The 23,800-nt window shown below is 37.0% G+C and overlaps 2 long non-coding RNA genes across 6 annotated transcripts; both read right to left on the bottom strand.

The window, feature by feature from the left end:
• Nucleotides 1–7,470: 7,470 nt before the first annotated feature.
• On the bottom strand, nucleotides 7,471–12,059 carry LOC112173050. Of its 4 annotated transcripts, none has more exons than XR_005801207.1 (6): nucleotides 10,943–12,059; nucleotides 10,047–10,117; nucleotides 9,717–9,743; nucleotides 9,076–9,126; nucleotides 8,776–8,911; nucleotides 7,471–7,774 (listed from the first exon to the last, which is right to left on the bottom strand). It is a non-coding gene; the product is annotated as an uncharacterized LOC112173050 (long non-coding RNA). The 4 variants fall into 4 exon arrangements; XR_002925452.2 differs by lacking the exon at nucleotides 9,717–9,743 and having other exon boundaries at nucleotides 10,943–11,021; nucleotides 11,159–12,059; XR_002925450.2 differs by having other exon boundaries at nucleotides 9,076–9,743.
• A 6,473-nt stretch (nucleotides 12,060–18,532) lies between these two features.
• On the bottom strand, nucleotides 18,533–20,688 carry LOC112174026. 2 transcript variants are annotated; one of them, XR_002925813.2, is made up of 6 exons: nucleotides 20,532–20,688; nucleotides 20,306–20,387; nucleotides 20,042–20,230; nucleotides 19,880–19,942; nucleotides 18,898–18,928; nucleotides 18,533–18,760 (listed from the first exon to the last, which is right to left on the bottom strand). It is a non-coding gene; the product is annotated as an uncharacterized LOC112174026 (long non-coding RNA). The 2 variants fall into 2 exon arrangements; XR_002925812.2 differs by having other exon boundaries at nucleotides 20,306–20,678.
• Between the last annotated feature and the right edge of the window lie 3,112 nt (nucleotides 20,689–23,800).

The raw sequence follows: 23,800 nt of genomic DNA, 5'->3' as shown, positions 1-23,800 counted from the left end.
GGTTCAACCAGCCTGCTGCTTCTAATTCTAAACAATATGAGCCATCCTTTGCTTGCAATGAAATCGTTATTGCAAGAAACAACCCGGAAGTAGAATTTCTGTAACTTTTGTTAATCAGGTCAGTTTTGAAACAGGAACTGAAAAAACATAGAACCGAACCATATGTGCTCGGTTCGGTCCCATCTCGGTTCCTAAGATGAAAAAATGCAAACCCGAACCGAAAATATACTAATCAGTTCGGTCTCGGTTCCAATGAAAAATTGCCAAAATAGGACCGATCCCAGCCCTACTTTAGATTGCACAATGTTTCAATCGAGTGGATGCTTTGTGTAGTCATAGATATTATTACACATGGTTGATTTACATTTCAATTTGTTCTTTCTTCATTATATTATGTCTACCTGAGGGAGGAGGTTTGGGATTCTATATATGGAATGTTTCATTTTAACTGAATACGGAAATACTAAAAGCTGCATAATGGTTGATAGAAATGGCTTCAGATGTCATACAAGCATGAAATCTTGAATGAGGTGTGTACTGTCATCAGTTTTATTTTAGAAGTAATATTGTGTGCTAGTGCCATTGAGACTCATGGAATGATCAGATTAGGAAACTAGAATCAAAAATTTAATTTGTGAAAGTTCTTACAGTGATTACATAATGTGGGTTTTTTGGATTGAGCAGTATATGATCTAGGAATACGGCATATATGAGATCCTTGCATCACATACTTTGTTCCCAAGAGTTGAGACTGGAGATGGGTCAACGTTGGAATAGAGATTTGAATATGGTTAGAGAAAAAAAAAATGTTAGAGTCAGTCTTCCAACAAAGGATAATGTGCTAGTTGTTTCTGTTGGCTTCTCTGAGGTAGCCAGGCAGAATGCAGTACCCGCTGGTGGATATGAAGCTGATTTCGGGAACCTGTCAAAGGAAATACACAACGTTAGAGGTATAAACCGAGCTAGTTGGTTTATGCATCTCCGATGCTTGAGTAAGGCTATGTATGTAATTTGACAGAGTAACAATAAAGGATCAGAAGTTGTTACCCTCTTCAAGGTGGTTGAGCTTGGTTTATATGTGTTGAGCAAGGGGAAGGATTCTCCTATTTCTTCGATGTGGGACGTGAATCCATAGTTCCCAGATTGATGTCGGGTTCTGGTATGAACTTTGGTTAGCCCTGCTAAGCTGGGCTAAGATCTGTACCACCTAAGCTGCCACCCATTGCGATCACCGCCTTACTGGGCACCGGTCATGGCGCATGATCTGGCACTTGGGGTGATCCTGGAGGGTTTAGCGGTAGTATGAAACTGAGTGACAGTCGAGAGGTATTTGCTAGTATATATGTACTAATCCCCAAGTTCCCATTCAAGATGTTTCTTGGGTGGGGACATGAATAAGTTGACTGGCACATAGGTTTCATAGGCTACTGTGCCCCTATAGAGTCCTCCAAGTTTCCGATGAAGAAATATTTGGATTGGGTGTTTAAATTAGCCATCACTGTAGGTAGCTAGGCTATAGTATTATGTACCCAATTGGGTAGAATGAGGGCTTGAGCCTTATTTACCCGGTGGGGTAGAATGAGGGCTTGAGCCTCTTGAGGGCTTAAGCCTCCTTTACTCGGTGGGGCAGAATGAGGGCTTGAGTTTCGTGTTCCCGGTGGGGAAGAATAAGGGTTTGAGCCTCCTTTACCCTGTAGGGTAGGGAGGGCTTGAGCCTCCTTTACCTGGTGAGGTAGGTTGAGGGCTTGAGCCTCGTGTACCTGGTAGAGGTGCATGGTTGCCACGTGGGCCTCGTTAAGATGGACGAGGTACGACCATGGTTGCTAACCAGTCATATGTGCCTACCCAGAAGAGAGGTAGACCATTAAGTTCGAAAAAATTTTATCCCCAGAAAAGGGTAAACTTGACACAAACGAATCATTTCGACATCGCAATCACAAACTGATTCATCTCATGAGATAAATCCGGATTATGGGTATGTCCTAGAAGAGACGATGTTGGGGGACGCTCCAACATTTGAACCTACTCTCAAGAATAGAGAAACCCCGGTAAATTTAGTGCGATTTGGAATAGGAATGAGATTATCATCGATGATATATTAGTATTTGCCGTGGCCACCAAAACTATAATAAACGATGACCTCAAACCTTGCTTTGTTGATCAATATCAATAAAGAGACGACTGGCCAAAAAGGAAATAAACAATCCAGGTCAACTTAGATTCCTTAACAAAGGGAATGGTGTTTGGACCTGTTGTTCTTACACCTCCCCATGTTAAACCCGTAGAATTTAAATGGGTATTTGTAAGGAAGCGTAATGAGAAAAACGAGATTGTGATACACAAGACTCGTCTAGTGGCGCAAGAATTTTCTCAACGCCCTGTGGTTGATTACGAGGAGACGTACTCTCCCGTAATGGACGTCATAACACTCCGCTGCCTTTTCAGTTTGGTAGTTTCTGAAAAACTGAATATGCAGCTTATGAATGTGGTCGCAGCTTATCTCTATGGGGATAATACAGAGATATACATGAAAGGAAAGTTCTTGAAGGACTTATGATACCTAATGCAAATAGTTCTAGACCATATGATACCTAATGCAAATTGTTCTAGACCATGGAACACGCTCTCCATTAGTGTTTAGGCGTTCACTTTATGGATTGAAACAATCTATACTGAGGTGGTATAACCGTCTAAGTGAATATTTGATCGGGATGGGATATGTGAATAATAAACTATGTCCATGCTTGTTTATTAAGGAAACAAGTTCCCAGTTTAGGATCGTGGCGGTCTATGTCAATGACATGAATTTGATTGATACTTCTGAAGAGATCAAGGAAACCGCAAAGCACCTGAAGTTGGAATTTGAGATGAAAGGCCTTGGGAGAACAAATTATTGTCTCGACCTGGAGCCCAAGCACAGTGCAGATGAAATTTTGGTCCATCAACTAAATTACATCCAGAAGATGTTAAGACGCTTTAATGAGGATAAAAGCAAGCACACCCAGGGTCGTCTGAAGTCTAGAGAGAACCGTATCGTCCTGCAGATGATAACAAAGATATTGGTGCCAGAAGTCCCATATCTAAGTGCAATAGATGCATTATTGTACTTGGCTCAATGCCCTAGACAGGACATCTCATTTGATATGAACTTGTTAGCTAGATATAACTCTGCGCCAACACGCCGCCATTGGAATGGCATAAAAGAGATTTTTCGCTACCTTAGAGGTACGGCGAACATGGGCTTCTTCTATCCCTATGCATCAAAGAATGGATCAAACCCCCTTGATCCTCATAATGATGATCGCCTTATTAGATATGCTGATACAGACTATCTATCAGACCCGCACAAGGCGCCCAAACTGGTTATGTCTTTACCATTGGGAATACTACAATTTCTTGGAGGACTACGAAACAGACCTTTGTTGCTACCTCTTCGAATCATGCTGAGATTCTAGCCCTTCACGAAGTAGTACGTGAATGTATATGGTTGAGAGCCACCACAAAAGCATGTTCGAAGCACATGTGGACTGCATTCCACCAATGATGAACCGACCATTATCTATAAGGATAATATTGCTTACATCGAGCAGATAAACATGTGTTTCATCAAAAGATACAACACCAAACAGATTACACTAAAGTTCCCCTTCAATCAGTAACAACAAGAGCATCAGAAGATTAAAGTTAAACATATTTGATCTGAAGACAATCATGCATAGCTCTTCACCAAGTCACTGCCAAAGTCTACATTCCAAAAGCATATCCAAGGTGTTGGTCTCCATAAACTATCTGAATTACTTAACATGTAATTTTCAGGCGGAGTATCCTAAAGCATACCCATTTGACCATCGTGTACTTTTTTTGTCCTTTGTCCAGAGTTATTTTGTTCCACTGGGTTTTGTTATCTGGCAAGGTTTTAACGAGGCACATCTTTGGCATGGTCACCCCACTTATTGCACCCTGAAGATGTTTTGATTCAACATATACGCATTTGCTCACCTTTTCCCTTCGACCACGGGTTTCTCCCACTGGGTTTACTGGTAAGGTTTTGGTGCAACAACTCTAATGCATCCCTCTCGTAAACATACTACCTATTTATGATCCTGATGAGAAGACTTCATCCATCTCCGAAGTTCTAATACGACTACTCCACACTCACGTGCGTTGTGCTCTTTTTCTCCTTCCACCAAGGTTGTTTTTTTTGCCCAAAAGGTTTTTATTACTTGACAAGGTTTTTGACGAGGCAACTTAGAAGCGCACATCCTAGGCAACACTATTGACATGGAATATCCAAGGGGGAGTGTTGTAAATATTTGTGGATAACCATGGAAATAGTTGTTGAGTAATCTTTGCCAATCACTACTGATTAGTGATTGACAGGTTGTAATTATAGGAATGATTGAAATGTAATTTAGCATTATCTTTTTGTGTACACTATGTAGTACTATATAAGGCTCCTCATGGTGAAAAGAATAACACACACATCCCATTCTCTACGTCATCTCTCTCTTCTCTCAAACTCTCTCACTTTATGTTTTACAATAGCTTATTCATTATAGAGTTATCTTTCCTGTATGTCACTGCTATGTCAAAGCAAATGGAGTAGTCATTCGTGCACTCTTTGCTAATTGGTGCTTGTTATAATACATAAATTTTGTGGAGAGTTCTGGTATTATTTCATGATGTTCTCTTTATGCTTATTATAATATGGGGTTCAGGTTCTACGTCCCCCCCCCCTTGTATTCTGCAATTTCATTAATCAAGGTTTGAGGGCAGCCGCACCAGCCCCATTTAAAAAAAAAAAAAATTTCTTGAAAAATTTTAGAATTTAATGCAAATATTTATTATGAGAAGAAATTGATCAATTTGAGGGGATTGCTATTCATACTAGGGAACAGATAGAATTAAGGGAAAATGATCATTTACCCAATTTTAGGGTTAATTATTAACCCCACTTACCCAAACACTCTAAGAGATTGTCCACTTACCCAAACACTCTAAGAGATCATTTCCCTAATACCTAATTCAGTTTTTTTTTTATTCATTTTTTTTTTTGGACAATTTTGCCCTCTCCTTATTTATCACTTAGAGAGAGAAGTCATCAGAGACCTTGCCGGATTCCAGTGACCAATGGCCGGCCGCGAACTCCGGTGACGGACTCCTGCGACCCGATTCCGGCGTCTGAATTTATTGCCCCTAATAATACCCAATAATCATATTATTGCCCTCCAATAATCATATTATTGCCCTCAAGTTAATTGCATAAACTCCCAAAACCAAAATGAATACACTACAGACACAATTGATCACTTTATATGTTCAATTGTACACGTTCACTTTTTATTTTTCCTTCCCCATTCTTGGAGCTCCCAGTATACCAAAAAAAAAAAAGTGCTCTGGGCACCAAATCGGATCGACCGGGGACGAAGACACCAACGATTGCTCTCGGATCGACCGGGGAATAAGACACCGGCGATTGTTCTGGGGAGGAAGACACCGGCGATTGCTCTGGGGATGAAGACACCGGTGTTTGGCTCGACCAGTGGCCTGTGGTCTGTACAGATCAGCGACGAGATGCAGGTCTGGCTCGTCGCGGTCTAGGTCGAGCATCTGTAGGATCGTGCCGGAGTGGAGCAGAAACTGGTTTTCCGGCAGTCTGGGTTGTAGTCCGGTAACCTGGCGGTGTCGAGTTCTGGTCTGGAGTCGGATTTCAGCGACGATGGAGAGAGAGAGAGAGAGAGAGAGAGAGAGAGAGAGAGAGAGAGAGAGAGAGAGAGTATGAGGGGAGTTAATGAGGGCAATACTGTCAATAGATGTTAGATTGGGTAAATGAGAATAAAAAACTCTTAGAGCAACTCCAACAGCTTCCCCATATTTTGATTTTACTATATTTTAGGGAATAATGAGCCTCTTTTGCTCCAACAGATTTCCTATAATCATCCCTATTTTAGAGATAATGAAGAGAGAGAAAACGAAATTCCCTAAATTTACAGCAATCTCTAAAATTTAAGGAAGAATTATGGAGATTTTAGAGATTGCTGCAAAATAGGGAATCTGTTGGAGTTGGAGAAGAAAAAATAGCTAAAGCTTTGAATTTTGCTTCCCTATAATACAAAAATTATAGGGAAGCTGTTGGAGTTGCTCTTAGTGGAGTAAATGGGCAATTTTTAGGCTAAAATTTGATAAATGGTTATAGCTCCTAGAATTAAAGGCATTGTGGTAAGAGATTATCATTCGAGATATGGTTGAACGGCGGAAGCTTCACAAATTTGAAAAATCTTCAAATTTTTAAAGTCGATTATGATCGAGAAGCTTTGTGGAGAGGACGTGGATTATCTTCCCAACCAGTTGAGGGTCCTTGACTGGATGGAGAGTTGCCTTAATCCGAGGAAACTTAATTGGTATATTGCATATGGGTGGGCCCTGCACTGCACTAGTGAACGAGGGATTGAAAGTATTTGAAAGAATTCGATCACTTTTTACACATATTTTAACTCATCGATCATTTTAACATATTCTCTTTCTCCCAAACAGAATCTGCGATATTTGAAATCTATCAAATTGTGGTTCTGTAATGGTCTAACAAGAATTCCCGACTTGTCTGGATTAACAAGCTTAGAGTATTTGGAGTTGTCTGATTGTAATGATCTAGGTGAAGTTGATCGATAAGCTCGTCATTTTGAAACTCCTCGGTTGTGAAAAGCTGCAGATGTTTCAAAAGAGGATCAACATGAAATCTTTGGAAACTCTGAATCTCTTTGGTTGCCTGCTGGAGACTCTGCGACAATCTGGCTCGTGGAGTAGTATCAGAGGTTGAAGTTGACAAGCGACTATTTCATGTGCCCAAGAAGAGACACAGTAAGCGGGAACCAAAAAATTGATGGGAGAGGCAGAGAAATTGACGGCTCTTGTGCGTAATCTGAAGAATTCCAAGTAGAATTTCCAGCAAGAGCTCCAGTTCCAAACTGGTTCACCTGCCGTCAGAGTTGGGATGTGAATAATATAAGGCATGAGTTTTGCATTGAAATTCCTCAAAACTCCAATTGGGAAAACAAAGGGTTGGCTCTCTGTATTCAATCGTGTACTTTTAAGGTCGGTTATTTGGTTTACATCAATGAAATACTGTTTGATGAGGGTTACATGTATGGGGATGTTGTGTGGGTGCATTGTATTCCATTCGTTACAGTAATAAGGAAACAAGTGATTAATCCAGTCCATATTCGTTTTGAAGTAGTTATGTGTTGTTAGAGTTAGAACTGAAAGGAAACAAGTGACTGAATATGCCTGCTCTAAAGCATGTACCAAGATCTATAAAAGTTATTGAACTACAACTAGATAGCAAAAACACATTTACTACAGAAAATGACAGATTCTCCAGCTGTAAGTAACTTGGCAACATTACTGTCTTTATGGAGATGGCCTTATTTTCATCAATTCCAATCATATCAAAACTCAAGTATAACTAGGTAATAAGGCCCGCGCGATGCTGCTTGTCAATATGGTTTAGCTTAGAAATACTGCATTTACAAATATTAAATACATTACACATCGTTTTACATATTCTAAAATCTGCAGCACAAACACACTAAACATAACAAACTACATGTACATTGATCAAAAGGCACTACTTGGTAACGAAAAGTAAAAACAATCTCTCTCTCAGTTAAGAAAAACTCAACTAAACAGTGACCAAAAGCAAGCCAGAAGAAAGATGCTTCAAAAAGACAACCCTTCCAGCAAGAGCAATCAACAGAGTTCCAGGGTAGTGCTTGCCCTGCATAATATAAAATGTCAGCAATCCCTTCAATTGCAAAGTAAACACAGCGGAAAAATAAAAATTCCATTTCATAATAACTTCCAATCTCTACTATGATTTCATGGCAGAAGAAATTAAGTTTGTAGTTTTCCCAAATTTAAAACCAACTTCATATTTTTAGACAGTTGAAAAGTTGCTTTGGAATCATACAGCTTTCATGAGTTATCATATCATTTCTATACCACAAAGCAATTCACAACACTTCCCAGACACAAACGTAAAGGAGCAACAGCAAACTTATACTATATACCAACAAAATAGAAGAGGGTAAAAAAAACTGGTCCTGGACAAAAAAAAAAACCTATGCAACTGCTTAGTACAATAAAACAATAACTACATGTACGCCAATATCACTGCCCTTCACAAAGACAGAATGTCTCGCTGATACACCGAATCTCAGTACAGCATAAGAAGTTCCATATCAAATAACTATAGATGTCAATTGAAAGAAGATGTAGATACTGATAGTCGCAAGTTTCAAAATTAAGGATGTAGATTTTACATTTTAATCTGTCATGCTAGTTTGAGGAAACAGATTGTCCCTTAAAAACTTAATAAGACCATGTTGAATTTAGAACTAATAGGCCCCATATACATGAACAATCAGCTAACGCAAAGCAAGGTAAGCGAGTAAGAAGAAGAAGAAAAAAAAAGTTTTTTTTTTTTTTTACTATAAAACAAAAAAGCTGAATGAAATTCAAAGTGTATACATTAGTGATCCCGGTAACATATATCAAGATGAGCACAATCTTGTAGACCCACTATCAAAAGAAAATCGCACTGGTTCTTTGTGCAAGATGTAACAAATGTTACATAACCGAGACAACAAATTAACTCTCTTTATGAAAGTTGCACTTACAGGAAACATTGTACTACAACCAAAGACACATAGAAGCAATATGGTTATTTCCATCAGTGAGGCTGAAGTTCAAGATGTCAAGAAAAGAAACTATTCATACCTTGTGCATGGGGTTGCCGACTTGCTTCTGATGCTGCACCAGATTTATTTGCAGCAGAACTTAAGCGTAGCTCATTCAAACTTCTGATAGCTGAATCCAAATCATCACCACATTCTTCAAGTGCTCTCTCCAGAAGCTAGGATATTGATACAAAAATAGTTAGCAACTCAAAATCTTGATTGAAGGATAGGAAATCTCTGTCAAGTAAAGGAAAGCACAACATATACTACAGGCACAAACACACACATGCTATTAGAATAGGTGCTTATATAGATACAATAGGCAGCCAAGAGCTCTTACCAGTACAATCAAGAAAGCATTCTGAAGACCTGGAATAAGGCTATTAATAACCTGAAAATGTCATTTAATTAATTATGAAGTCATAAGCTATAAAGGTGTGTTTGCTCCAAAGACAAAAGAAAAGCAAAGCAATTTATATCATTCATATAGGAAAATTTGCGGAAAAGATGAAATGTTCAGAAAGATTGTAGGGATCCTATGAATATAGAAGCAAAAATTTTAGGCAATCTAGTTTTATCAGTAATTAAAGATGCGAGATTGGAATTCATTTCCTTCAACCATTGAATTAGATAATGACATGAAACAAAAATACGATTTCAGCAAAGATTTTTCAGGCCCGTAAAGTACTCATAGGATTGTTGAAAATAAACTGCAGCAAACAAATATGATGATACTACAGTAAACAACCTAAGAATACCCAAAAATATATATATATATATATTTTTTTTTTTCAATTATGAATACAACAATTATGAAGACCATTTGGCATTTTACTGATCCTGACTTCATTAGCTTCCTCTTGAGTTTTTACAGTCAAATCATGATAACTGTAAATCTGTAATTAGTGCCCACTTAGTTCAAGAAACTCTGTATGTTAAACATAGGAGGTAATCATGTATATGCAGATGAAGGAAACCTACTCCTGATTTTGTTCAATGAGGATTGTTCTGCAGAAAAAGGAAAAAAAAAAAAAAAACAAATGGCAACGCATTAATTTCAAAACATTCATCTAGTAAAGAACCCACACATCTCCCACAATTATCAATGTCAATATCAGAAGATTCGTACCATAATCCTGTGGAGTAAATGACCATCACAACTATAGTATTTATATATACAAAGCATTGCAAAAATGGTCACATTTGTGGCCTATCAATCCAATGAGCACAGGACCAATTACTTGATGATTTTAGAAAGCAAGCAATATACTTAGATGAGAAAAGGCAGAGAGTAAAAGATTGAAGTTTCACCTGTGAAATTGGAGATGAAACTGATTCGCCTTCTTCTCTTTTCTATTGCAGTGCCTGAGGTTTTACAACGACTGCAAATTATGGAAAATTAATTTTAGGTGAATTGATTTTTAGACAGATAAAGGAGATTTAGTTTTGATATCAGAGGTCAGACATACATAAATATTTGATTCATTTGGTGTTCACACAATGTGAACATCAGAATTCTAGTTTGATGCAATTTTGATGTCACCCTGAAAGTTAGATGTTAATTTTGACCTCTGATACCAAAACTAACATCCAATTCAGACAAAAGAGCATTATAACATAACATAGTTATTTATATAGTTGACTCTGTTATGTTCAGACTGTTATGGTGAAACTTCTGTTATGGTTAAACTGTTATGTTCAGATAAAAGCGTTAGTTTTGATATCAGAGGTCAAACAATATGAAATAGGACGTATTGAAGAAATAAGCAACATGAATGACATTCTCAAAATGCAGAACATTAATCTTGGGAATGTTCTTTTCAAAGACGAATTCCTATTGAATTCATACAGATCTAAAGGATTGTCTCTATGGCAGATGGTGATTTTGAAATAAAAAGCAGCATTGATATAGTAAGGCATACAGATTCACAAAACAATAAAGATTAAGGAGTTGACAATTGTCAATATTCCAACGATCTTCTAACCTTGAATTTAACAGAAATGAAATACTAAAACAAACATCCATAAGCAAAACAACAATCTTGCTGTAGATACCTCAGTGAATTAATTGAAAATCGAAGAGGTTCAAAATGAGCAAGAATTCAAAATGGAAGGAGTAGCAACAGCAGATCTAAAATTGAAGCTGGAAACAGAAGGAAACATAGAACAACATTAATACTAAAATCTGAAAAAATTAAATTGCTCACCAACTTAGAAGTTTGATTGCCTCTCAAAGCATACTGTTTTCCCATATATGCACCTCATCTCATTTCTCTTTAGATCCAACTATTAGAAACAGAAGCAAAGAAAAGCGAATTATAAACGCGTATAAATAACCACTGCATCCAAATTTTGAAAAGTGAATTACAAATGACCATCAATCAAGGTATTGAACATCACAAGATCCGGCAGAACACCCTTACACGGTAACTTTTCAAACAAGTCATCTGCGTCATTCATTCTCTTCCTTTTACTCAAAAACATAAATAAGCGATGTATAAGTTTCCCTTGTTCACCATCTCATCTCTATAACCGAAAGCCCTGTCCAGATCACCCTTATTGCAATAACCATCAATCAATGTGAAACAAGTAACAGCACATGGAAGCAGCCCAATTTCCAGCATTTTATCAAAAAAACCAGACGCTTCATCAAGTCTTCTTTCCTTACACATCCCACCAATAAGCAATCCATATGTGTAAGAATCCGGCTGAACTCCCCTACCTCTCATAGCACCAAAAATCATCTGAGCCCCTCCAACTCTGCCTCTCAGACAAAGCCCATGAATGATAGTATTATAGGTAACAACAGTAGGCTTAATCCCCAAAATCTCCATAAACCCAAGAAACTACTTTGCCTTGTTCAGCTTGCCTTCTTTACACAACACATTAATCAATCATGATGTTAAAAATACAAACACTGGACAGCATACAAAACCCAAGCCCTCTCGGTTCGATTCAATTTCAAAAACAAACTCAACAATTCATTACAAGTCTTAGTCCTAGGCATAACATTGTCACTCGTCATCAATTTAACGCACTCACAAAAGCGTCACCAGCCCTCTTCAATTCACGGCAAGCACTCACCAGCAAGTCCAAAACAACGCCGATGGGGATTGTGTTGGGTTGGGTGAGTAAAGAGAGAGATGGGGATTGGGTTGTGACTTGTGAGGAAAATGGGTCTGAGATTTTGGGGTTTAAGGGTCTGAGGGTTTAGGAGGTTGGAAGGTTTCATTGTTGGCTAAGAAAGATGGGTTGTGATTTTGTGAACGGGAGAGAGAGAGGAGTAACAAGCGAAGGGGTTTTTGAAGTCTTGAAGAGGATGTGTAGGATGAGCAAAACCCCCCCCCCCCCCCCCCCCGATTTTACTAAAATGGCTCGAGAGAGGTGAATTTTTTTTTTTTTTTTTTTTTTTTTTCAGCAGCTAGACGCTTTACGGCTGATTGACTCAAGCATTTTCGAGTAGGGTTTGATTGAGCCGACCTATTTCTTAAAAAGATAACGTGTATATTCCTTCAAATGAGCTAGAAGTGAATATAATTCTCATGTAAAACACAAATGCAAACTATTGTTTAATTCTAGTTTATGGTACGAATACTGATCGTGAAATCATGGGTGCATGTGTTTAGTGAGGTGGTAAGACAATGACTTCCCATTTAAGAGGTCATGTGTTCAAACCCCACCAAGAGCGGGGAGGGGTGGGGTATAAAAAAAGCTAATCGTGAACGCATTTTGCCTGTGCTATTCTTAAAGTAAATATGAAGTTGGGAGAATGCGAGAAGGAGCAACTATTTTGCATAACAATTTCCATGAACTTCCCTTGTAATTTCCGGCCAAAGAAGTGAGCAAACTTAGTCCTTTGCATCAGTACTTCATGGTCCATGACTTCATTGCTCCATTTAAACTCCTAATTTTCTGTGATTGCTTCACAAAGTACTTGTGCCTCCAAAAGTGGTGGTGCATGGAAAATTCGTCGGAATTTCACTTTTTCTCCGATTGTTAAGATTTTCTACAAAACATGGAATTAGATTAGTCAACACTAAATTGGATTTTTAAAACAAGTAATTTCCATGATTTATGGCACAAATATATATATATATATATATATATATATATATATACAGATTCTATCCAGAGCGGAGCTCCGCTTTGAAAATTAATGTGTGAAGTTCGAGTTTTGGGTCACTTTTCGGTCGCATATACATATCTCGACCGTTCAATTTTTAGGTACTAGTGTATGGATCGTCTCTGCAAATTTTCAGCCAAAATGATTATCATTAAGGCATTGATAATTGCCTTAAAGCTAGTACGATTCAGGTTGACAGATTCAGTCCATCCATTGGTTTAAGCGAGTTAGATACCTTAACGATCATCAATTTGACTGAAAATTTGTAGAGATGATCTATACAATAGTACCTAAAAACTGAACGGTCGAGATGTGGATATGCGACCGAAAAGTGACCCAAAACTCGAACTTCACATGTTAATTTCAAAGTGGAGTTCCGCTCTGGATAAAATCTATATATATATATATATATATATATATATATATATATATGAATTATGATCTAACAATGGGACTATACTTGGCAGGTACTATGATACTTTTGACAAAACTTGCAGAGATTAAGCTATATCGGGAATCTGTTGAATGTCTTTTAGGAAATTCCAGTGGACAACCAAGAGGTGCTTCGATTCTTGTTTGCTATGAGGGATGACTTGCCACTCAAGGATTGCTCCTCACAAGCAAAGACATGTTTTATAAAGCTCTACTCCATGTTCAAGATACCTTCCAAGTTTAAAAATCGAGATTCTCAAAACTTTAAAAGTGCCTTATTTACTGTTAGTATTCTTGATAATTCATACTCTACTCTCTTCAGCAAAGCTGCATATCTAGGGTGCTAAAATAAAAATCAATTTTGACCCTTTAAAAATTGTTCGAAGACTGACATGTCTTTCTTCTTGATCAATTTAGTACGTATAAAATTTAGGAAGCGAAAAAACCTGCAGCATCGTGCGGGCCATTTCGCTAGTCTATTCTAATTTCAACCCAAATTTGAAGCACCCTCACCACTTGGCTAATTACAAGAATTTTGAAGTTTTAAATTTTTTTCAGCTACAAAAAATGGAAAGCGAAATTTACCTACTGGATCAAAATATCTATCCAATAAAACCATAACCCTAGAGAACAAAAGTAAAGGGGGCCCAGATCTCCATCCTTACCTCGAAAGATCTTATAATTTTTTTAATAATTCTACGAGCTAAACTAATTATCACATTTTGAACGTGAGAATTCACATAGGGTTTATGGTTTCGGCATGAATCAGAATCTTGTTCTAAGTTCTATATCGCTTAGAATTTGTTAGTCTATTGAATTACTTTATACTGCTTTTATGTTAATAGATTCATAATGTATAATTTTCCAGATTTTGGTTTTGTTTGCATATAAATATTGTTTAGCATTGTTTGTGACTTTGTGTAGTACTTATGCTGAAGTGATGCTTCGCAATAACCTAATTATAAGAGACTCAAACTTAATGATTTTCATGTGCATTGTTGTGAGGGAATGACTGCCACAATGGTGCTTTTGAGGAAATCATTAGGTGCAGGGTGCATTTGACATGATTGATATAAATTGTGTGGTTTTGTGTCTAATAACTCCCGTGTGGAATGTGAGAAGCAGTTATGGCTGTTGACAATCACATTGCCCTATGAAAATACAAACCATTAAAGCAAGTGCAGCAGTATGCTTAACTGGGCAAAAAAGTCATTTTGATGATGTGTTGACCGGGTATATTGAAAAAGCACCTTCCACCAGTCCCTTTTTGACTGGACAAAAGATGGTCTTTTTTGACCCAGGCCAAGAAAAATGTCATGGCCTTGACATACTGCTTGCCCAGGCGAAGAAGCAAGCCAGCTCAGCCCATCAGGCCACATGGGTGACGTCAGCGGCCAATTAAAGAGAGAGTGAGACGTCATGGCCTTAATCTGGGCCGTTGTTTTCAATTAATGTTCAGATCCAACGGTGGTGCAATTATATGTATATATAGGGTTGTAACTGTAACAAAACGGTAAGAGAAAATATTGTTAAAAATTCTAAATATTTCTCTATAAACACCCTCCATTTATTTTACATCTCACCCAAAAATTATATTTCATAGTTACACAATAAATAATGAAATAAAACTGTAAAAAAATAATGAACAATGAAAAATAAAATAATGAATAGTCTTGACCGGTCAAGAAAAAAAAAGGGTGCTAACCCATGTCCAGTGGCAGTGAACAGTAACTTGACTGGTCGACGCCTTGACTTTTCGACCTTGACATTTATTGACTACAGGTGAACTCAAGAAATGTTCACTGCCACTGTAGTCAAGAAATGTCAAGGTCGAAAAGTCAAGGCGTCGACCAGTCAAGTTACTGTTCACTGCCACTGGACATGGGTTAGCACCAGCTTTTTTCTTGACCGGTCAAGACTGTTCATTTTTCACTGTTCATCAATTTTTCTTACATAAATGAAAAACTAAGAATAAGTACAATACAACGTTATTCAGTTGTTGTATGAGAAATTCGGCTTCTAATTGATTTTTATTTTCGAAACAAACGTTATTTATGGGGTCGTGAAAATTGACTTTTTATACGTTCTGAATTTGAAAAAACTTCCTTCATGAAAGTTGTAAAGCTCGTCGATACGATCTCGTGCATATATGGAACGTAATATTCGGAGTTCGTATGAATTTATTATGAATTTTTAAAATATGAAAATTTTCTATAAATAGCAACAACAACAAAAATTCTGTTTTGTTTCAAAGGACGAAAATTTTTCTTTTTTTCATTTCCTCCCTCAGGCTCTCTTTCTCTCTCGCCCCCCCCCCCCCTACCTGGCCCTCCTCCAGTGTCCTCCGTCCATGGACCCAGCTCCCCCGAGGTCGCCTCACCTCGTCCGGCCGCTCCGTGGCGTCATCCCTCCCAGACGCTGCCCCCAGGCCGAGATCGAAGCAACTCCAGGAGAAGCAAATCGTCCTCCAGTGACAAACGCCTCCTCTCTTCCGCCCAATTCTTGTCGCTAGGCGACAAACGAGTCAACCGCGTCTCTCTCTGCTTGTTTATCGCTGACGTCGGCCACGTCCGGCTTTGGGCTGAGCTGGCGTCTCCTTCGACTTGTCATAATTTTAGTCAGGGCTTTGCCCTTTTTCTTCGACTCAGTCAAGAAAGGCCAGATATTGACTGGTCAAGGAAGGCCCGGTGGAAGCAAGTTTTGGTGTTTGGCTGGTCACCACCTCACCAAATCTAGCTGGTGACCGGTCAAAAACAAACCGGTGGACTTGCTCTTAAGAAAGTTTTGGGTTAAAAGGGTTGGGACTGTGTGCTTAGCGATAGAGTATTTCCTTTCTTTACTTTCGTTGTTCTTTTGTAAGAACCAATATAATTTCTGTACCAAATGTTGGTTTCTATTGTGTACTAGTTGTTGTAAGTTCGTAGTACCTTTGTTTTCTTTTCTTGGGACAGCAAGATTTCTAATTGTTTAATTTTATTTCAAAAAGAAATTTGTGCCAATGATGTTAGTATTTTCAATTATACTTTTTGGGACGGGTTCTCACAAAGTTTTTTTTTTTTTTTTTTTGAAAGAAACAAAGTTTTATAAATTCCTATTTACGAGCTATTTAAAATAAATAAATCTAAAGTAAATGTTTGGTCTTTTAGGGTCATGGAATATTGTGTGTGTTTATGTACCTGAAGTCCTTCCAAAACTGCCACGATGTGGTATTGTCATAGCAGCTTTCAGCAGCAAAGGACAAGTACTTCCCAAGTGCGAAAGGTGGATTCCTTTGTACCAATTTTTTATGTTTCCTTTGGTGGATTCCTTTGTACTCCTCAACTAACATGTTGATGTTCTCTTCCCTGTTGCAGTAGAGGACCTAAGAGTTCTAAAATATATAGCAGGGATTATTTGTCAAAATTCTTGTGAACTATTGATTACGTGGAATGTGCTGAAAAATTCAATGTTCGAATGGCAGGTTTAGGTGATGATACATAACTGGAGATTTGGAAGGCTTTTGCCTTTATGTTTTAGAGTGTTCCATATGATACCTAGCCATTCAGAATTGTTGTTCTGTTTTTTTTTTTTTTTTTAATCCTAACAACAGCTCATATATCATCAGATATCAGTTACGAATCATGGGTCTGCAGATCTCAAAAATTGGAACTTGATGATTAAACATCCAGTTGTCAATGGTGTCATTGGCGTGCATGGATTAGTGATAGAATTAATGTTTTTCTACTTCATCCGCGAATGTTCACTAAAGTGCGTTCGCGAGATCAGTGCGTTCGCGAGATAAAGTCACCTCAGCGAAAAGTTCGCGAAGTAAGTTCATATCGAATGTTTGCTAAAAGTGCGTTCGCGAGGATCACGTCACTGCGGGGAAAAGTAAGAAGCGAGTTCGCTGAGAAGTAGTGTTCGCAAATAATAGTTCGCAGAATAACTAAGTCTGTTCGCAAAGGTTGAGTATGTTCGTTGTCTCAAAACATGCTGCTGTGAAAGTCTTAGCTGCAGTGAAAGATATTTTACAGCAACTTGTATTATTGTTTGCTCCACTCAAATTAAGCTAGATATTTTGTATCTAAAGTACTTTTAATCTAGTTTAATATGTTTTCATCTTAGATATTTTGTAGGTTAATCTTGTACCCTGTATAAGGGAAGTGAAACTCAAGTACACAAGTTTGTTGGGTTAAGTTGATATGTTCATGCTTCATTTGCTACTGCAAATTAATCAAATCAACAAGTTGTGGTTTCGATTATATTTTGTTCAAATACAAAGAAGAAGTAATCAAAATTTTACAAATATATTCAACAATTAGAACATAAATCTCGGGTATTTATTTTCTTTGTTTGGTATCTCACTTTGGTGGTTATTGTATTCATCAATCTGGTAATATTCATCAACTTGTGATAATCCAAACCCGTGTTTTATATGAATGTCAGGTACAATGATGATATTGTGGGGAGAGACATGCTCAGACATGTGAAAGCAGATATCACGTTTAGGAAAGATCTTGTGCAAACTATAAACTGGTATTATCCTGAGCGAGTGGCTTTGACTGGGGATAACTGCTACATCCCTCTAGGAGATACAGCTATAGCTGTGCCGCTTTCTCCTGCCTCACATCCCTCCCGCTCACATAAGAAAGATGTCTTAGCTATTGCTGCAATAGTTTTAACCTCCACTTTTGCTTGCACATGTGTTGTCAACTGTTTCATTAGTAAAAGGGTTAAAATGTTCAGTTTGCGTATGGGGTATCGGCGCACAGGCTCAAGGATGTATGAGATGAGTGAGCTGTAGCAGTTACTTTAGATGTTTCAGGAGGTAAGTTAACACACCTTATTAAATGAAGAACTTACCTTTAATAACTTTCTTAATGCACTACTACACAAAAACATTCAATGACATTTTTCAAACGTCATAAAAAACATTTTATGACGTTTTTCAAACGTCATGCAGAACGTCGTCTCTACTGGTGCCGTCTTATGTGGCATGAATCGATGACAATTCGAAAACGTCATAGAAAGTATGTTCATGACAGTTAGAAAACGTCATAGAAAGTATTTCAATGACAGTTAGAAAACGTCATAGAAAGTTTTTCATGATAGTTAGAAAACGTCATAGAACATATTTCAATGACGTTTACTAAACGTCATGGAAAGATATTCAATGACGTTTACTAAACGTCATGCAACTTTTTTTATGACATTTATCAAATGCCATTAAATTTTTTAATTGTTTCAAAAAAAAAAATCTGAATTAAAATTAGAATTTTCTTTTTCTTGTTACAGATACATATCACCATAAAAACAATATTGATATGTAAGATCGAATAACAAGCTAATTGAGAATCAATATTTTCACTACAACCTCAATATATTCAGTAAATGTTATTATTCATATCAACTACATCCAAAGAGTATCAAAACTAAAATGAAAAGTTGGAAAAACTGTGCAAAAGGCCAACCCTCTCCGTGTTTCCAATACCTGCCAAAGAACCAACAGGCAAAATGAGTACACATTGACCACCTCTTCTACTCATGTATCCTAATCAACTTCTGACAGTATAATTACTAAACCGAAAGTAAAAAACTGAAAATAAAAATCATGGTTAGTGAAGTTACCGTGTTTGAAGACTTGATCTTAACTCCAGACCTATGCAATAAAGTAAAAAATATATTAATAATAAGAATAAGAATCAGCTGCTTCAAATCGAAACCACATAATAGAATATGCTTCGTCTTACACACAAAGCAGAAGAAATATAAGAAAGTAGTACTAGACATGAAAACGAACATGAACGCATTGCTATTAAAAATATAAATAAAATAGCCATGAAAAATTGAAAATGGAGATGAACTAATTGTCTGAAGATGTCATTTCTATATGCTTTAAAACAAAAAACTAAAAATAAATAAATAAATATAAAGGAAGATTGTTTCCAGATCTCCTAAAGGATTTCCAAGGCTATCTTCCTATTATCAAATCAATTGCCAATAGGTATATAGACCCAAGCCCTTATGCATTAGAGTAATAGATGAACAAAGTTTCTATAGTTAAATTTACCCAGAGGCTCAAAACAATATAATGATTCTATCACTAGAGTATATTCCTCTCCAACGACAGTGGCATCATTATAAAGCCATCAACAGACTGGTAAAATGCCCCTTAAGCATTCTGCAAACTAGAGTATAAGTAGAGTACATATATATATATATATATATATATATATATATATATATGTATGTATATGTATGATGACCCCTTCAAGCCTTTTGCAAAACTAGGACTGGTAGCCAATAATGACTCAAGTGATACAACATGTGTTGAAGAGAAACAGAGCATTATAACGCTATGTTAGGCATCTCTTGTGCAAAATTTTCAAAAGTGTCATTCGCACAACTAATTTCTGTGGGTTCCAGGTAAATGTAAATGTATATGCTCAAGGACCTCAACCTCACTTTCAAATATTTTCTGCTTATCTTGCTCACATGTGAAATAGATGTGAGCATTGCACAAACAGCTAAGAAGTTGTAAGAAATAATATTGATGTGTAGGTGACTCAAAATGAGTTGAATCTATATATAGTACAACATATAGGCTTACCGTGACCAACTGGAATAGCCAACCATCAATATAATGATGAAATAAGCGAAAACAACAAGAAGCCTGACAATGGAAAAAAAACCTGGTCAGCATCATTTCAGAAGTGAATCAAACAAGCTGAATAGCATCATTTCAGAAGTGAATCAAACAATGGAAAAAAACCTGGTCAGCATGTAAAGACTCCATCCTTGCAATCCTTTGTCAAATTATAGAACGTTTCCACTCTCGTCTTTGCCCTGTAAAGAACATCAGTATCCACTTCTACCCTCATGTACCCATCGAACTCAACCGAATTCCCATTGTTCAAAGTTGTAGTCTCATTGTACCACTCGCTTGTATTACTCCATAAACCTAGAAAAGGTTGAGCTTTAGTGAGAATTGTGAAATATGAGAATGCCCAAGACAACTAAGTGGAGGTACACTTACTGGAGGGAAGCGGATAATGTCATCAACACAGCGTCATAGGTTATAGTGAAGGAGACTTCGCTGTCAACACCTGGGCTTCGCTCTGCTGAATCAGATCGGGAATTCGGAGAAGGGGGAGCGGCAGAGGAATTGATTTTAGATCTACTTTCTCTCTCTAGAGAGGCAAGAGAGAAAACCCAATTGATACAGACAATTCAATTCCCAATCTGAAAATTAGGGTTCTTACCTGACTACAATGAGAGAAGCGATGAAGGCGACGATGGATAGAAGGAACAGAGCGACTTCATAGAGTGAGGGAGAGATTCAGTAGAGCGAACTCTTGCGGGTAGAAGAATTTTTTTTGTTTTTCTGACTAAGGTAGGTGTCTTTCACTCTTTCTATTCTTAAAAATAATAATAATAAAAGGATATACATATAAATGAAAATATTTGGGCTAAGACGCGAAATGAAAATTTGGACTTTCGGTTTTATGACTTATATCCAACTGCATGACTGATCATGTACTTCTTCATATTCATTATATTCATAAGCGTCGTGGTCAAATTAATTGTTGCTTTCATGAGATTCATTTGAGGTCTCACTGCGCTCTGTGCTTAAACTGATAGAGTAAAAACTTAAGACAATGAATAAACATTGGATGTGGTACTTTGATCATCAGTTGCACCTCTAGTTCTCTTCCCATATCGGGTCTTCTCTTGAGCATCATGACTAGCTATTCTAGTTCCGTGGTCAGCACCATGACCAGCTATTCTAGTTCTGTGGTCTTCATTTTGGGTGATATGTTCAAAATTACCTTTATAGGTAAATGTAGAGTCACACTATCCGGAGTCACAGACTACACATTAGCTTCATTATTCCTGAGAAAGATGAAGTGAATATGTTACTTTTTGAAATTGCTTCATCATGAATCTCCTTGTCTAGATTCGTCTTCAGGGAATTTCTGCCCTCACTTGGACTCCACTCCTCACTCGGATTCCTTCGAAGGGAATACTCTTTACCCAAATTCGCTTTGAGGAGATTTTCCCTCACCTATATTCGTTTTGAGGAGATCTCTCCTTACACAGATTTGCATTTAGAGAATTATTTCTCACACAGCATCACCTTGAAGATATTTCGCCTCACCTGGATTCTCCTTGAGGGGATTTCTCCTCACATAGATTTCCCTTGAGGAGATCTCTATTCACACAGATTTACATCTAGAGAATTACTGAGTTTTTTCTATTTTTTAATTTTTTTAATAAGATTTTACATATATTTCTTCACTTTATCAGGGATAGATCCTAAATATCTATTGTCATTCATGACACTTACCAAACGCCATGAAAATATTTTTAATGACGTTTTCAGAACGTCATGGCCTATTCTCATTCATGACACTTACCAAACGTCATGAAAACTTTTGTAATGATGTTTTCAGAACGCCATGGCCTATTCTCATTCATGACACTTACCAAACGTCATGAAAACGTTTGTCATGACGTTTACAGAACGCCATGGCCTATTCTCATTCATGACACTTACCAAACGTCATGAAAACATTTTTCATGACGTTTACAGAATGCCATGGCCTATTCTCATTCATGACATTTACCAAACGTCATGAAAACCTTTTTTAATGAGTCATGGCCTATTCTCATTCATGACACTTACCAAACGTCATGAAAGCTTTTTTAATGATGTTTTCAGAACGTCATGGTCTATTCTCATTCATGACACTTACCAAACGTCATGAAAACTTTTTTAATGACGTTTGAAAAACGTCATAAGAGTGATGACAGTTTAAAAACGTTATCAAATAGTAAGACTTACAATGACATTTCGAAAACGTCATAAACTTGAGACGAAATTTTGATCCATGACGTTTCTATTAGAAAACGTCATAGAAAAGGTATTTAATGACGTTTTTGAGCAAATGTCATCTAAATATTGTCATTAAATGTCATATTTGTAGTAGTGATGGTATATGTTGCTGGTGCCTGTTCCACTATCATAACCTTTGTATGAGGACATAATGACCTTGTTAATTATGAAGACAATTGATTGTCAGCATCCTATATTACTGGCTTCCTTAATTCCTCTGTAATGAACCATGCAAAAGGGGATTTGACAATTGTGCGATCTTTTGATATGATCTTTTCTATCTTGAATTTAAGTAAACAAAGTGGTGTTTGGTCAGATAAATGTGTCTACCAAATGAATTTTAAACTTCCATATTATAATTGAATGATAGCAACAAGTAGTTATTCTGCTTAGTTGATATTTTCTTGGGGAGATCATTACCATGTGAAATAAGACGCATTCTATGCTATTTTCTTTTGTGTTGATTTTGTTTCTAAGGTGAGGAGTTTGGATTGACACCTTAGTTGGACCAATGTCTTTTCTTCTGTTGAGTTTTATTTTTTTTCTTTTAACTTTTTAGTGTATTTTCATTTGACACTTATTTGTTATTATATCTTTACAATGGATATTGGTTTCTTAGAGGAGCATTGTTTGTCATAGATTTGAATAACGTTGGTTGTATTATCAGTCGATGCATTCTCCAACCTTGTTTGTCAAGATTTTATATGTGGTTTTTACAAAATATTTGGCCCTCTGCTTTCCTGGTCACAAAGTCAATAGTCATAGAAGATGTTGAAACAAGACAATGCACTTCACCTTTTTAATCTTACACTTCTTATATGTACGTTTAAGATATGCTGCATTTCTAAGCTCAACGTTTGGTGCAGAAGTGCTTTTGTTATATGTTTGGCTGTTGCTAAGCTTTACTTGAAGACTTAAGTCACCATCACATTCTAATGAACCATTGTGGGCAATAATTTTGTTATTATTCTGGATTTTTTTTATATAATTTATTTATTTATTTTTGAAGTATGAATCTGGGAATGAGGATATTTTATTTGTTTGAATTTCATGCAATAAGTTGTAATGTATTACTGCTAATTTAAGTTCTAACATAGTAGTACACCTTCATTGTTGTTGCAGGGACTTGAAAGGCTTTTTGATCAACATAGCATAGCTGAGTACAACTAGATATTGGGGTGATCGTAGAGATTGGATACTCACTCTATTCAGTAGCGAGCGCTCGTGGACTTGGAAAGTTTAGTTAGAGTATGCATTTTAGTTAGAGTATCCATAATAAGAAACCTGGAAATTAATCCAATCTCGGGAATGACTTTTGGGAAATGTGGTCTGCAATGTCTCAATTTCAGCCTCATTGTTTGTCAATTTCTTTGTCTTGAGCTAGTCCTTTCAACATTATGTTGTCAACCCTAGACCTATATGGCTATATTAGTTTTTCTCCAAGTAATAGCATGTCACTTCTGATAAATATTGCAGCATTTGTTATTACTTATTGTCTCTGACAAATTTTATAAATACATGCATGGTTTATAAGTACTTGCTATTGATGTGTTTTAAGAGTCGCTAAGCAGGGCAAATGGAGTTAGAAGCCCACTTCCTATGAAGTTACTCAAAGAAGTATAGACAAAATACTGT

Source organism: Rosa chinensis, chromosome 6 (assembly GCF_002994745.2).
Source record: "Rosa chinensis cultivar Old Blush chromosome 6, RchiOBHm-V2, whole genome shotgun sequence".
Classification (NCBI taxonomy): domain Eukaryota; kingdom Viridiplantae; phylum Streptophyta; class Magnoliopsida; order Rosales; family Rosaceae; genus Rosa; species Rosa chinensis.
Note: the sequence above shows the minus strand (reverse complement) of the source record. Positions and strands in the feature narration are given on the sequence as shown.